General features: G+C 46.3%; 1 long non-coding RNA gene across 1 annotated transcript; it reads right to left on the reverse strand.

The window, feature by feature from the left end:
• Nucleotides 1–948: 948 nt before the first annotated feature.
• LOC138808527 (uncharacterized) lies at nucleotides 949–13,698 on the reverse strand. The gene is made up of 3 exons (XR_011366479.1): nucleotides 13,616–13,698; nucleotides 11,956–12,151; nucleotides 949–1,074 (listed from the first exon to the last, which is right to left on the reverse strand). It is a non-coding gene; the product is annotated as an uncharacterized lncRNA (long non-coding RNA).
• Nucleotides 13,699–14,363: the final 665 nt, after the last annotated feature.

Here is a 14,363-nt window from a genome sequence, read left to right on the forward strand (position 1 = left end):
CTGCAAAGCTCACATAGAGATAGAGATATGCACTCACACATGTCCACATAAGTGTGTTATGAATATAAATGCACAGATGCATTATGACATTTGTTCAGAGCCGAGGGTGTGCTAAATACTGTCTTGAGTGTTTCACAACACGAACAGATTCCACACAGCATCCCTTCCGGGAAAAGAGTTTTCCTGTTTTATTTTGCTCTTCAACAGACCGGGTAACTGAGTCTCAGAGACAGGAAAGGATTTGGAAATCACCCGAGTGATCAGTTCATGTCCAGAGCTGTTTGATTCTAAAACCCGAGCCCTCCACCGCTGGCCTGCAGTCAGACACCCGGGCCTGGTGAGCTTTGGCTTCCAGATCTTTGATGTGGGCAGCACACCACAGGTGGTGAAGGATCGAAGCCAACAGTGTATGTAAGAGCCAAGTGGACGAGTCAGGGTGGAGGGGCTGCTGCAGCTCAGTCGCATCCCTTCTCTGAGCAGAACAGTGCTGGGCCCATTTCATAGCACATATTACCAACTAATATTCACAGGACCTTCTGCTCTGTGCCAGGTCCTGTATGGAGCCCTTTATGTATGTTAATTCACCTAACCCTTCCAATAACCTTGCGGGGGGGGAGTAGTCTTATTTTATACTGGATCAATTTAGTTCATATTTTGTCCCTCAACCTTGAGCTGTGGAGGATCCTGACAACATCATGGCCTCCTCTTCCCGGGAAGATGTTCACGGCGAGAATACACCCACAGAGGGCAGAATGTCTCACTCAGCAGCTCTGGCTGCCCACGCCTGGACGTCATTATTTCCTTCCCATTGTCTGAAGAAGACCAAATCTGACCTCCCCTTTCCCAGCAAGTGTTGACCCTTCTGTTTTCTTTGTGGGCAGCATGGTGCAGCTTACCAAGCACGCTTACGAAGATGCAGATAAAGAGAACTGTATTCTGAGGATGGACCCAGGAGGAGGAGAGGAGACAAGACGGGGGGAAATGACCAGCAGCCAACAGAACGGAGGAAAGGTGATTCTCTAGCTGGTTTGCAGGACAGGCTTGGTAAATGGGGTCCATCCGGTCCTGTAGGATCTAAAGAAATAAAATAGGAGGAGTGAGTGTATTTACAGCAGAGCCTCCTTTGGTCCATTGTACGCAGTACAGGATTTCATTACATTTGCGTGCATGCCTATCATGCTCTTTGATTGCATTTTCTTCTCCCCTCTCTCCACTCTCTTGTTTCCCCCCCCCCCCGTGGTCTTCCTTTGGTTTTCATATCCTTCCCATCCCTCTCCTCAAATCCACACGAGAGGAAACTCATGATATTTGTCTTGGTGAGCGTGGCTTCTATCAACAGAACATGGTGACCTCCATTTGCATCCGTTGTCCTGCAAGCATCATTTCCTTCTTTGTGACTGAGTCAAATTCCACGTCCTCTTACCCATGTGCCCACTGAGGGGCTCTTAGGCTCATTCCGTAGCGTGGCTGTTGGGAACAGTGCCGTGATCAGGGCTGTGTGGAGTCAGCGAACGCAGCCCCCGGGCAACCTTCATAATAACAGTGAGCAAAAAGCAAACACAGAGCGCCCCAGACATGCTCAATAAAAGGCAAACTCTTATTTCTTGGGAAAGGGGAGTAAGAAGGCCTTTAGAGTTGAGAAGATTTCTGTTCCAATCCTGGCTCTGTCATTCATTGGTTAGAAGACCTTGGTCCGGCCACTTCACTTTTCCATCATCAGGGCTATCACGTAGACTCAGGTACGATGACGCTTGCGTCCATCTTGTACTTGTGATTGGGCAGATAAAGCAAATGCTAAGTCACATGCCTGGAAGGGCTCAGAGGACTGGGGGTTCATCTGCACCCCATTCATGGCGGCTGTGGTAACAAGTGTATGAGCGGTGTAGCCCGCGGTGATGTGAAGTCTGTTTCTAGCACGCAGCTTCCCATGCACACACGGGGCAATGGTAGCAGCAGTGTGGTCACACCCATTGCTCTCTCCCTCAGCTCCACAGCGCCCCCCCAAAGGAGAGCTCTTTGCCCCCATCCTTCCTGAAGCCATGTCTGGATGTAGTGCGCACGTCCCCAAACTTTCTTGGTTTGTTACACGCTTGGCTTCTTAGTAAGATTTTGTGGGATCTCTAAGTCAAAGAAATAGTTTAAGAATCTCATTTTTAATTATTCCTTAGTGCACTGAAGTTCGATAGATTGCTCCGCGTTACCCTCAAAATAGAAAGGATCCCCAGCTTTATCCATGAATCTGCCACGGTACCCCAAGGTGCCCCGAGGTACAGTCTGGGAACCACAGAGCTGGAGCAGTGGGCTATATCTTTCAGCCACGCAGGCTGGAAATGCAAGAAATGAATCCCCAAAGGAAGGGTTGTAAAGCAATGACTGGGGGGGGCATCTGTGCACCCCCTGCCCTCTCCTAATTTCTGGGCGTGCTCTACAGCCATCCCCTACAGCACCAACTTCCACACAGGCCCCCAGCCACAGCCACTGCCTGCTCACCCCCAGACCGGCTGATTTCTTCTTCCTATGCCACCTCCCTCGTTTCCTTTCTCTATGACCTCTCACAGAATATTTATATCTAAGCCTTCATCTTTGCTTCTGGGAAATCCAGCCTCGGTCAGTGTTGATTGGAGCAACTGGGGAGGCCAGACGGGAGGCCAGCCTTGAACTTGAGCTGCGTCTTGCCATGTGGTCATCTGATGTATCACCTCTCGTGTATTATTACGTGGGCTTCCTGGGCCACCTGGTCCCCAGGGCTCCTTCTTTCTGCTCGTGGGGATCTTTTGAAGTATCTCTTAATAGTCCCCCACATCCTTTCAACACTGAGAGGCCAACGTGTTTTCAGATATGCACATGCACCCCTCCCCCCAACAGTGAAGTATTTGACAACCCGAGATATGGAGTGATGGTTTAATTCTTAATTCCTAGCTGATTTGTACAAAATATAAATGGTAGGACTCGGAGCGACAAGCGTCCTCTCTTCCTAATTTACCCCGAAGAAAGACATCCAAGGGGATTAAAAATAGACGTAACAAGTAGAAGAAAAATTTTGGAAAGTGTCAGACACCAGATGGGGTAGCTGAAGTGAAATCTCAAAATCTGGTAAACACTTGAATTTCAGTCAGTAATACATATGTTTGGCATTAAAAACCTATTGGAAAAAGTCATCATTTTCTAGAATATCTTTAATATGCTTTTCTGTGTTGCATCTAGCACCCAGAGAACTCCTCCTGGGTATTTTTACTGAAATGTCAGTACTGGAATTACAAATTATGGGGCCCAGGGCAAGAATAAAGCTTGGGGTTCCCCCTGACACCTGGTAGCTGGCAATCTATTGATGGATTGCTTCCAGAACGAAATACCACTGGATAAAGTGCATGGGTACCACCTCCACAGTACTCAATCAGATGAAAAAAGGAGGATTGTCGTATGCTACCTGTGCCCCTGGGGACAGAAATAGAACATTAACCTACCTCTCCACCTCCTTCATTATTGTTATTATTATTATTATTAGTAGTAGTACTAGGGTTTGAATTCAGGACTTTGTGTGAGGTGCTGTACCACTTGAGCTATGCTCTGATTTCCCAAAAGGGTCTCACGCTTTTTGGAGCCACTTTTTGGAAGTCTGGAGCCAGACTTGGACTGCGATCTCCTACTTCCACCTCCCGTGCATCTGGGATTACAGGTGTGAGGTATGGCACCTGACTTCTCTCTTACTTTGTGAAGTTTGGCACAGAAGCAGAGGAAGTCATGGGATCCCGGGAAGGGCAGAGACCCAGGTGGGGGGGGGGTCCCAGCTTTCCTCACCTGTCCTCAGACACACCGTCCTGGAATTCTAGAAGTGTAAAGCCCATTTTGCAGATGCAGAACTAGAAGCAAAGTCTAGGGTTTGGTGATTGGTTTGTAGTTGAGATTGAGAACTCAGATTACTTTTTTCTTGTTCCAAATCCAGCGGTTGATTTCTCCCCGTCACTGTGTCTCCATCTTCTTTCGCCAAATGGGGCGTGTCGTGTGTATTACTGTTCAGAGTGGCAGACGGTCGGCGCTTCGGAGCTACTTTTAAAGTCCAACTTCTAAGTCACCTAGAGGAGTAAAACCTATTCTTTCACATCCAAATAAGATGTTCAGAACCCTTGTCCCAGATAGGAGACCTCTGATTCCAAGTACTGCCGTGAATTTCCAGGTTGTATGCAATTTCCTCGTCAGTACACACTCTGGCCTGCTTCTTGCGGGGCTCAGTAGAAATACATCATTCTGGGAAAAAAAACAAACAAACCCTCCACGTTCTAGGTCTCAACCCTCACATCTGTGCCTGTGACCTCGATCTCGTCCCAGGTGGCTGTTCTCAGGAGAGTTTAGGGTCCCACGAGCCTCCTGAGTGGGAGCTCAGGATGCTTTTCCCATGCTGCTTTCCTCCCTGCCCTTTTGAAACTGTCACAGCTAAGAATCCGGTTCACTGCCATTGCTTTCCTGCCCCATTCTCTCTCTCTCTGTCTCTCTTTTTCTCCATCCTGTCCAGCCTTCCCCCCTGCAATTTCTTCTTAGAATCTACAATCCTTAATTCACAATCCACTCATACATTTGGATGGTAATTCCCCTCCCTTTTCCTTCTTTCGGATGCCGTGTTTAGACAGACTGCAGAGTCTTGATTTCCCAGTTTCTTGACAATAGCTTCCTGGAAGGGACTCTCCCCGGCTCCTGGCTTCGAGTTTGATCCTGTGCTACCATGTGCCACGTGTTCAGGGACGGGCTCAGAGGCACACTGCTGTTCCCTGTCTAGCCATTGTCACTTCGGTAGACACTGTCTCTCCCCCCCCCCCCCCCCACCTCCTCAGCTTCAGTGACACTTCTTTCTCAATAAATGATTCTCTTTCAAACAGATGTTGAGGAGTGTGACATTCGGAATATATAATGGTCGTCTTTTTACATAGACCTTCGTCAGACAGTAGCTGAAAGAAGAAAAGGAACTCGGCGATGTGGAAAAATCAATGTCAGGATTTTGCATTTCCTCTGCCCCTCCTGTCCCCCCCCTCCCCGCCCCCCCTCCCCAATTCCTCTCTGTCAGTCTGTTTTTTTCCATGCCTATATTTTCTGTTGTGGTTTTTTTTTTTGAATTCAAGTTTTGTTTGCAAGCTGGGATATTTTTTTTTCAAGTTTCATTTGCAGACTTCTTTTTTTCCCATTGGGGAAAAAACAATCATGGAATTAAAAACAAAACCTAACAACCACAAAAGCTGTCCTTCTTATATTGGCAAATATGTTTGCAGTGGGAAGTCTGTAAAGACACAAAGAGTTAAGAAGCAAGCGCATCAGAGAAGTCCTCAGTATGGTCTGTAAGTTGGTGGTGTGATCAGTGGTAGACGACTTGTAACCCGAGTGTCCCTGCTTAGGCTTCCGTGTGCTGGGGTGGACGACGTGGAGGTTTTAAGAAGTTTTGCCAAGGGAAGGTTGGTTAGGTCATTGGGGAAGAGACTGAGGTAGTACTTACAGGGCTCTAGCTAGTTCAACTCCAGAGAGAGTTGTTACGAAAACAAATGAGCCCGAACCCTGACTCTTCTTCTGTTTTTCCGTCCTGCCATGTGATTTCTTCCTCGTGCCTAGCTTCTAGTCCACGCTTTCCGCCACGATAAGTTGGATCTAGCCTATGGACTGCATCCATCACCACAGTTGGTACTCTTTGGGCTTTCTGCTTCTAACAATGCAAGCCACACAGACCTTTCTCCTTTATAAAGTACCTAGCCTCAAATGTTTTCTTCTAACAATGGGAAATGAGTGAATACAACTGACCCTAGTTGAGGCTATTTCTTCCAGGTATTTTACTTACAATTCTTTTTTTTTTTTTTCCTGGAAGTGTAGTTTTGCTTCAGAATAAGAATTTTTGGCTCTAAAAGTTAAAACTTGTCTTTTTTTCTGTATTTCTTTTATATAAGCTTATATTAGTGATAAGAAAAGGGACTTCACTGTTTCTTTTCTACACACATAAGCAAGTTTTTTAAAAATAATTAAATAGTATAGGAAGTATATACATAACAATTAAAAATACCATTCTTCTTCCTGCCCAATGATAATTGCTTAACTTCTTGGTACCTATAATTCCATATTTTTCCAGGTATACCTCCTATCTAACCCTCCCTCTCTTTGTTTTATGTGTGTGTGTGTGTGTGTGTGTGTGTGTGTGTGTGTGTGTGTGTATGTATATATATATATATATAAACTTTTTTTGTTAGTTGTGGGGCATGAACTCTGGGCCTAGGTGCTGTCCCTCAGCTCTTCAGCTCAAGGCTAGCACTCTACCACTTGAGCCACAGTGCCACTTCCAGCTTTTTCTGCTTATGTGGTGCTGAGGAATGGAACCGAGGACTTCATGCATGCAAGGCAAGCACTCTACCACTGAGTCACCTTCCCAGCCCCCTCTTTGTTATTTTTAAACAAAAATTCCATATATTATTTTTTAACTTTCTGATATTTCCTCTCCAATGAGTCTTAATTTCTACCACTGGGTTTTCAATTTTTTATACTATGACACATAGTGAAAAATATAGGTTATGATTCAGCTTAGCATGTGTGCAGTACATATTTATAATCGAAGGAAATATTTCACAAACCAACATTCACCTCTATTATGTACGATGTACTCTATTATTTTTCTATTTTATTCCATTTCATTTTTAGGAAATGATGTAAATTGATTTCAAGACCCACTTGCATTCTGAAAAACACCATTTCCCTATGCTGCAATTTTGATGACTTTCAGATAGTTTGAACTCTACAGCTTTTAAGTTGCATGGAATCACAGAGGAGGGCTGGTCTGGCCTCTTCATTTTATATGCAGAGGAGTGGAAATGTTATTATCTGGGTAGTTGGTAACAGACTCCCCTGGGTGGGGTGGGAATGTGCTTTGTTAAGGGAAATATCTTCATACGTACTTATTTGGAGGAAGGTGCTGGACAGGAAAGAACTGAACAGCTCTACCTCGGAATAAACAGGAATTTGGAACAGAAAGCCTTGGGACAAATGGCTGGGGAGGTGGAGGGGCCAGCCAGTAGACCTTGAGTGAGCAAGATGAACAGAAAGCTTTTAGAAACTAGAATATCTAACATTGAATTTACATTATTTGCATTACTGTGTTGTAAATTCATCTACTTGCTCAAGTTTTCAGTAAGGCTTCATGTTAGGAAGATTCCAACTGGGCACTGGTGGCTCACATCAGGATCTCAATTTGAAATCAGCCCAGGCAGGACAGTGTGTGAGACTCTTATGTCCAATTAACCACCAAAATGTCAGAAGGGGAACTCTGGCTCAAGTGGTAGAGCACTAGCTTTGAACAAAACGGCTCGGGGACAGCATCTGAGTTCAAGCTCTGAATTCAAGGCCTAGTATTGGCACAAAAGAAAATTAATCAGATTTCTATTGATAAATTTACCTCAAACTGGATTGAAGCAAAATAAGCTAGGACATTTTGTTGGCTTATGAAACCAAGCCAAGCTTGTGTACAGGGCCTTGAATAATGCCAGTGAAACTCGCTGTCTCTTTGTATTTTCTCTCTAATTCCACCTTCCTCTTATATATTGACATCTAATAGCTCCGCCCCCCCCTCCAAAACAAAAAGAGTAGTTGGCTGGTTAGGATCATATGACCACCTTTGATCCAATCATTGTGGCCAAGCAGGATCTGATTGGCCAGAAAGGATCTTGTGTTAATCCTTAGAGCCAGAAATGGCTATAGGTTACATGGCATTCCACGGTTTTCCCCAGATTGAGCTCAAATAAGGAGAATACAATTCTCATACAAGTATCTCCTGTAAATGGTAAAGATTAAGAGGCTGAGTTCCTTATCAGTCTTCCTCCGTGCAGACCAGAACAAGACCATCCTTATGTAGAACGAAAAACAAGATGACAGCACCTTTTGGAATTCCAGAGATCCTGTGGAGGCCACCAGATTTTCTATAGGTTGTACAAAGGTTGTGTATTGATTTTTTTCCCTCTAGATCTTAAAGGAAAAGAGAATCTTTGTAGGTATCTTGACTATATAAATGAAGAAACTGAGGTTCAGAACTGTTCATGGACCTGCCCAAAGTCACATGGCTATATGTGTGTGTGTGTATGCATATGCATATATATATATATATGTATATATATATACACAGAGAGAGGGATATATATGTATATGTGTGTGTGTGTGTGTGTGTGTGTGTGTGTGTGTGTGTGTGTGTGTATATATTGCTAGAGCCACGACTGAACACAGTTCCTTTCTTCAGTTTACCAATGTTTCTTCTCCACCATTCAAGCAGCCTTCCCTATCTTCAGATTCTCCCATGCACCCTGGAAATATCGCCGGTCTTGTTTGGTAGCAAGAGACTTTATGAGCTATTTTCTAGTCCTTGGAGATGCCTGAGGACTCTGCGTAGAGTCAGAAAGGGGGGAGGGGGATAAATTTCCATGGGGATTCATGTCATTTCCCTGAAGAAGCTTCTGGTAATTCTGGAAGCAGGAAGATCCCACTAGTAAACAAGAAGGAGTCGTGGAGAGATAACCAATGGCTGAGAGAGGGTTTGGTACTTATGACTCACTTCCTATTTGCTCAGATTTCTGTGCATGTTATTTTATAGAGCCTTTACATTAAAAATTAGTTTTGGGGAACACTGAGTAGCCAAGTGACGGGCAGGAAAGGGGCTGGTGACGAGGCGGGCATTGCCAGCGCCATCTATGAAGGGCCTCCAATCTGATTGAATGAAGGAATGAACAGATGGACGAAACTAATACTGCATTCATTTGCCTGGGTTGCTGTAACAAAGTACCATAAACCGGGTGGCTTAAACAACACCAGTTTTTTTGAGCTTGCAATTCTGGAAGCCAACATTTCAGGATCAAGAGCGACCACAGGGTTGGTTTCTCCTGAGGGTTGGAGGGGAGGATCTGCCCCGTGGCTCTGTCCTACTTTCTCTTGGCTTGCTGGTCGTCTTGGGTGTGCAAAGACTTTGGTGTTTAAGGATTTCCATGATTAATGATCTACCCCCAAACTCAAACTGCTGTCTTGGGGCTCATGTTTAGAAGTGTGGTGAATAAGTCCAGATCTCTCCTCATAAAACCCTGTCTTGATAGTTAAACTATTCGAGGCATGGGAATCTCATACTAGAATCTTCTGTGTTAGACACAATTTGAAGCAGTGCTTATTGGTAGCAATATAAGACTACATGTCTAAATAGCTGTAAGTATCAACGATTCCTTAGCAACAACAACAAGAAGTAATGACTCCAACCTGAAGTTTGTGTAAAGACCACGAACAAGTAGAGAGACTACATCCTTCCATAAAGGATTTTCCCTTTGGAAGAGGAACCCTGGCATACTGGATCTTGGCCCATTCTACTTAGGATGATCTCATCTTATTCTAACTATTTACATCTGCCTCCACTCTATTCCCAAATAAAGCCACACTCAGAGGCTCTGGGGGTTCAGAGTTTAGTACGTGAACTTTTGGGGCAATACGATTCAATCCATTTTAAGAGCTAAGTGGGATCTGGATCAAAGCTGGGCTCAGCGGCATGAACTCTGTCTCTGAGCGCCTCTGTAGTGGCTTCACAAGGCGTCTGTGAGTTTCTCACGCTTCTCCTGTGGACAGGCAGGGCCTCCGTCCTCTCCCCTGAATCTAGGACCCGACCACAAAAGGCCATGACACCCCCCCACTCACTCCGAGAGACCATGTAAACTCCCAAGCCCGGCCCTTCGGTTAGCCTGCCCGCTGGACAGGTGAGTGAAAGAGCTGTTGGTCTAATCACCCTCCAACCCCAGCCTTGCTAGCTGCACCCATCTGAAACTCCATGTTGAAATCCCAAATACCAAGCTTGGCTCCTTGCCAGAGTCCTGAGCCACAGATTTGATAAATAAACTTGATTTTTTTTTTTAAAAAAAGCTATTTTATTAGACCAGTCAGAATCGGGGTTCTCTGAAAAAACGGAACAACAGGCATACATACATGTACAGATCGCAGAATAGAGATAGCTATAATTCACATACATGTATATAATTCTCATAGGAAATGTATTATTCAGTTAATCTATTTCTCTCCTCTTAATCCTTTCCTCTGGACAACTCTGTGTGTGTGTGCTTATATGTATGCACTGTATATACATATACGTAGATATGTATAGCTAGATAGCTAGGTAAGTAGGTAGATAGTAGGTAGATAGATAGATAGCCTGACAATGGATTGGTAGGTAGATAGGTAGGTATATAGGTAGATAGATGAGAGATAGACTGATGATGGATGGATGGATAGATAGGTAGATGGACAGGCAGCCAGCCTTTCACATCTGGGGTTGTGTACCCATGGATCCAACCAGTCAGGGATAGACAGTGTTAACCTCTGCCTGACCCGAATGACTGCACATGTACAGACCTTTTCCTTGCTGTTGCCCCCTGCACAGCCTAGTATGGCAACTACTTCCATCGCTTTCCTGCTGTACCGGGTCTTGTACGTCACAGAGATGGCTTGGGTACACAGGAAGTCCAGAAGGGGGTATTTAGATATGACGCCATTTTCCACCAGGGACTGGACCGTATGTGGATTTTGCTACCAGTAGGAGATCTCAGAACCAAGTCCTTGTGCATACTAAGGGATGATGGTATATATGGAGAGATTTATTTCTTAAGGAACTGGCTCCTTGGTTAGGGAGGTTGGCACATCCGTACTTTGCAGGCAAGGCCAGCAGCCTGGGAACTAGGGACCCAAGGAGGAATTGACATTGTTGTTCAAGTCTGAAAGCCGACTGCAGGCCAAATTCTCTTTGTTAGGGAAGGCTTGTCATTTTTCTCTTCAGGCCTTCAACTAATTATATGAGACCCACCCACTGGACGGAGTGTAATTTGCTTCAAAGTGTACAGGTTTAATTATTATTTTGTTTCTCATTTACTGTTTTAGAGGTGACATACAGCAGGGGTTACCTTTATATATGCCAGGCAATAAGTACATTTCCTTTCGCATAGTGTCATCTGTTCCCTCATTCCCTCCCAGTCCCTCCCTCCCATCCCCACCCATAAGTTGCAAGGTTCACTTTCATCCAGTGCATTCCACTGCTATACTTTCCACCCTTTTCCTCTGATTCTGTGCCTCCTCCTCCCCCTCCCACAGATACACAGATACCCCCTCCCACACAAATACACCATGTGTAAGCTAAAGAATACAGTCACCAGAGAGAGAGAAAAAAGTCCTTTGTTTCCCTATCTTTGGAGTTCGTTTCAGTATGTATATTATTTTATATAGATATGAAGAGGCTCTTGGGTATTACACCTTAGTGATTCTTTCCTAAGACTATCTTCTTTTGTTCTCGCTGTATGTGAGTATCTAGAATTCTGTGTAATGTGTCACGTCCCATTGCGTTTTAGATCTCACCTCTGCCTATCAGGGAGAACATGCTCCATTTGTCTCTGGGCATGGCTTACCTCACTTAACATGATTTGTCCTGGTTCCATCCATTTCCCTGCAAATGACCAGATTTAATTATTCATCTCACCTATCAACGTGCTTCGCAGCCACGTTTAGCCTAGTGTTTGAGACAGGCCTGAGGTCAGCTCTTGACTGTGCAGCGTCTAGCTGTGGGGCCTTCAACAGTGTATCAAACTCTCTGAGCCTAGCTCCAGGAAATTAAGACTTACCATACTGGTCTTCTTACGGTGGTGAGGAGTAAATAAAGTGGGTGTTGACGAACTCAGTCAGAGCCCACAATGGCTTCAATTTAATTTTATATTTAATGTTTATATCTCAGGTCTCAGCTTTTACCAGTCTGTAGTGCTGCTCCCGTGGGGTTATGTTCACATCACCACTCACTCTGTTTCTAGAAGTGTCTCTCCCTCCCTCTTTCCCTTTCTTCCTTTTTTCTTTTTCATGCGTCCCTTTTCATTTTTCTTTGTAAAGCCAGGCAGGTCTGCCTCGCCGGGGACCGGGGCATGTTTCACAGATTCATCTTACTTGTCACACCAGCCGGGCGCCGCTCCCTGGACCATTGCCTCCCGTGTTCCCGTGAGGTGTTGCTCTCTCTGCTTCAACAACTCTCCTTCTGCCTCCAACTGGGCCTGCACCTCCCGGCTGCTCAGGCCCCAGCCTCTCTTCCTGGCCCAGGAGGCCGCCATGGCAGGCTTCTATGCTCATGTAGATGTAAGAACAGCTGCAGGAAGGTACAAGGGAAGCAGCTGCGAAGTGATGCTTTACCTCCCCTGGACAAACTTGGGGCTCACTAGCCCAGCTGCCTCCACCCTCTCAGCCTCCATGGTGCTTACCCTGGAGCCCCCCACACGCCTCCCACTGCCCCTTCTAAAGCCAGTCTACGCTCATCCCTACCATCTGGCATGGCCTAATGGTGGCTGGCCATGGAGTTCCCTCTGCATTCAGGAAAAATCTGGCACTGTTATTGGGAAACTATGAGGCCTCATGGCATCCATATCCACCAGGGTTTATCAGAGAAGCAATACATATTTAATGATAATATCTATTGATTAGAAGGGCCTGGGGATGGAGCAGAGAGTCCAGACTCCGAAGCGTTGATGGTAGGGCTCCGGTAAGAATCTGACTCCATCCATCTGATAGACTAGCTTGACACTGTTTACCGACTCAGACTGGAGAAAGGGAAGTTCACTAGTGGGGGCTGACTGACACACAAGGGCCTTGGCTCTGTCTTATCACATAGCACAATGTGGGAAGGCAAGAGGCAAGAGAGAGCGGCCCTGGTGACCTAGGTACCAGGGCACCAGACCCACCCCTGGGAGTGCAGCCCTCCTGGCTGAATCCATTCACCTCTAAATACTGTTACAGTGGCAATTCCATTTCAGTATTTGGGCTTTGGACGGGACAGACATTCAAACCATAGACAATTCTGAAGATTTGGAAACTAGAGAGCTGATCGTATAAATCTGGGTCTGAATTTGCAGACACAGGAGTGATGTTCTGCTGAGAGGGGGCGGGGTATGGCAGAGAGCTTCCTTACTAAGCCTTTTTGTTCTACTCAGGCCTTCAATGGATTAGAAGAGACACACTATAGTGGCAGTACAATCTGGAGACATACCTAGGAATAATCTGGGCACCTCATGGTCCAGTCAAGTTGGCCCACTGGGTCATAAAATTAACCCCTACACCTTGGTTTTTTAATCTAGCTCCAGTTGTGAATCACTGACACAAGGCTTGTCCGTCCCCCCATCCCCCCCTTAAATAACACAAGTCCTATTTGCATCTCCTCCGACACCACCCAGCTCTGTTATTTTATTAATGACACGGGACCATCTGGAATTCTTTTGCTTATTTTACTTATTACCTGTCTTCCCAAATAGAAGGTAAATCTGTGAGTACGAGCGACTGCCCTGCCTTGTTCTCTACTACGTCTTTTTCATGCCTGGAACTAAGTAGGAGCTTTTGGGACAATGAACATGCATTACTACTTTTGAGACAGGCTCTCACAACACAGCCCAGGCTGCCCCTGAACTTGTGACGCTCCTACCCGGGGTTCCTCACAGGCCTGCTCTACCACACCCCGAGAAAGTGAGCCCTGCCAGGCTGCCCCAGGGCGACTGGGGGCTGCTCCGCCATGCTGACCCCAGGGGCATATTCAGACAGACACCCGTGGGTTGGATCTGCTCACCATCTTCTCTCCTCTCAGGGGTGAGGCGCCCCGGTTTTTCTTTGGAGAATTCACCCGCCGACACCCTCGGGTCCCATTCAGGGAGGGCAGGCTTCAAACGCTGCAGCAAAATCCACCCCGGGAGTGGGTCCAGCCAATCATCGGCGTCATCCTGCAGCCGCCCGCCCAGGTTGGGGCACGTGACCTGGGTCTAGCCAATCATCGGACGTCTCCAGTCGCCCGAGTTGGGCACGTGACTTGGGTCTAGCCAATCAGCGGACCTCATCCTCCAGTCGCCAGAGTGGATCGGTTCCTAGGTGGTGGCTGCGAAGGCCGGAAGCCCCGGGGACCATCTTTTCCATCAGGGAGAAGCCAACGAGAAAAACCGACAGGAAGCCGGGCGCTGGGGGCTCACGCCTGTCATCCCAGCTACTCAGGAGGCCGAGAGCTGAGGATCGCGGTTCAAAGACAGCCCGGGCAGGAGAGACTGTGAGACTCTCATCTCCAATGAACTACTAGAAAGCCAGAGGTGGCGCTGGGGCTCAAGTGGCAGAGTGCTTGCCTTGCATACCTGAGGCCCTGGGTTCGATTCCCCAGCACCACATAAGCAAAAAAGGAAAAAAAGCCGGAAGTGGCTCAAATAGTAGAGCCCTAGCTTTGAGCTGAAGACCTGAGGGACAGCGCCCAGGCCCAGAGTTCAAGTCCCACAACTGACAACAAAACAAAAAACCTATCTGAGTCAAGCGACGGATAAAACTCCAGATTGAGC

This window comes from Dipodomys merriami, unplaced genomic scaffold (assembly GCF_024711535.1).
Source record: "Dipodomys merriami isolate MVZ:Mamm:240054 unplaced genomic scaffold, mDipMer1.0.p SCAF_45, whole genome shotgun sequence".
NCBI lineage: Eukaryota > Metazoa > Chordata > Mammalia > Rodentia > Heteromyidae > Dipodomys > Dipodomys merriami.